The following is a 2280-nucleotide window of genomic DNA, read 5'->3' as shown; positions in this document are numbered from 1 at the left end:
ACCCCACCCTCCCGCTCCTCCTTGCTCTGTGCATGACAGAGGGCGGCGCCCCAACTCCCCCAATCAGCCCTGCTCTGAGCCCGACCAGTGGCTGCACCTAGGGATTGGGCCTGCCCTCTGCCACCTGGGAGCAGGCCTAAGCTAGCAGGGCGTTATCTCCCGAGGGGTCCCAGACTGCAAGAAGGCACAGGCCAGGCTGAGGGACCCCCCCTTCCCCCCGAGTGCACAAATTTTTGTGCACTGGGCCTCTAGTATATATATAAATGCCTAAACACCCAAATGACTGAACAACCATTTGACCGGTCACAATAATGCTCACTGACCACCAGGGGGAAATCACTCAACGCAGGAGCTGCCCTCTGGCGGTCAGTGCACTCTCATAACAGGTGCGTTGCTCAGCTGACTGACAGATGCCAGGCTTACAGCTAGTGAGCACAACTGCAGCAACAGAAGCCTCTACTGCATCCACTGCAGCACACTACCAAGTGACAGCAGGTGCAGCAGGGCCTGAATCGCAGTCCACCTGCTTCTTGGTGCAGTACTACATCCGTCGGGAAATGTCTGACTGCTGGTGTTGGCCTGATTCCCATAGGACCCAAGGGGACCCAAATTGCCAGAGTGCACAAGCCTGGCTGAGGCAAACACCGGTGCATGAATCCATGCACGGGTCCTTTAGTATATACATGTAATTGTAATCCAGAAAGAGGAGAGAGAGGGCACCAAGAAAAATGTTTGAAGAAATTATGGTAAATCGTTTTTCAGAATTTGATGTAAACTATAAAGAGATCTAAGAACATCAAAGAACTCCCAGATGAATGAAAATAAACAACATTAAATCAAGGAACATTGGAGGCAAACTGGTGAAAAACGTAAAATGCCCAAGGGTAGCAAAGAAGAAACCACACATGAGACAAGAAACAAGATTAATAAAAACATCAAAGGTCACATGAAAAACTACCAAAACCAGAATACAATAGGGTTATGACTGAAAAAGAGCTGAAGGAACATTGAAGGAACATCAACGCAGAATTCCAAACTGACAGAAAATCTATTTCAAAACTAGATGAAAATGAAATTACAAACTATCAAATTTTGTGAGATGCAGCTAGAGCAGTGTTTGCAGGGAAATGTATAGCGTTAAATGCTTATGTTAGAAAAGAATACAGCATCTTTAATCAATAATCTAAGCCTCCACTTTAAAAAAAAGTGGAAAAGGGAGCGAACCAATTAAGAGGCAGAGGTAAATGCATGTTCTCACTGCCTCCCATAACCACTTGAAATGCACAACTGAAATAGAGAACACCCATCTTTCTGGACTAGGAAGGTAAAAAGAAAGCACACCGAGAATGGTAGGAAGGTGGAGATGGGGAGCAGGCTAGTCCAACACCCATATGTGATGTGTTTTTAATTGGCAGGGATATCTCAGCTCTGGAGGCCTCCTGTGAGAAGCAAAGGGTCCCAGCCTCACACCAGACCCACAACCCAGGGTTCCAGAGCTGGGAAGAGAAGTCCTCAGATCTTCAGGATGTAAATACCAGAAATGATTGTCTCTGAGTGATGGAGGCAGCGACATGGAGGCAGCTGGAGACCCAGGCTGTTCCTCTTAAAGGGCCAGCACAGGAACTTACTGGGTCCAGCTTCCTCTGAACTCCAGGGGCAGTTGGTTGAATTAGGAGATCCAGGGACATACAGTATAGAACTGAATTGTCTGGTATTTGGGGCAGGAACTAGGGGTGGCTTTCTCCCAGACAGGGCTGCTCCAAGGGAATCATTGTTTCTGTGCTGCCTCAAAGACATATCTGAGGTTCCATCAGTGTGGCTCACATAGTTTGCTCTGCCCTGGTGATTCCCTGAGAACCCAACCCATCCAAATTGCAACCCTACCCAAGCTGTTTGCAGCAGCATTTCCATAAGAATGGCTTTTCCTGGCTCAGGCTTCAGTCCCTCCTAACATCTCTCAAACAAGCAGCAGCTGGCATCAGCATGCCCCAAACCTATCAATAAGAGACCAAATTCCTGGCACTAGCACCAGCCTGCCTTGCTTCACAACTTGTCCTGGGCTGGGTGCTTCAATTCCCAATACAAGTAGCAGCTATCTAAAGATCTCCTTGTAGCTCCTGCTTGGTGGCTCCAGGCAGTGGCTGACTTTTCACATCCTAAGATGCCCTAGAGCCGGTGTAACCGGTGCACAGCTTCAGACCACAACAGATTACAATTCCACACGTTCAAGAGGAGAAGGAGGAGGAGGAATAGAAGGAGGAGTAGGGGGGGAGAAGGAAA

Source organism: Myotis davidii, unplaced genomic scaffold (assembly GCF_000327345.1).
Source record: "Myotis davidii unplaced genomic scaffold, ASM32734v1 scaffold671, whole genome shotgun sequence".
Taxonomy (NCBI): Eukaryota; Metazoa; Chordata; class Mammalia; order Chiroptera; family Vespertilionidae; genus Myotis; species Myotis davidii.
The sequence above is the reverse complement of the archived record's forward strand: the minus strand, read 5'-3'. Positions refer to the sequence as shown.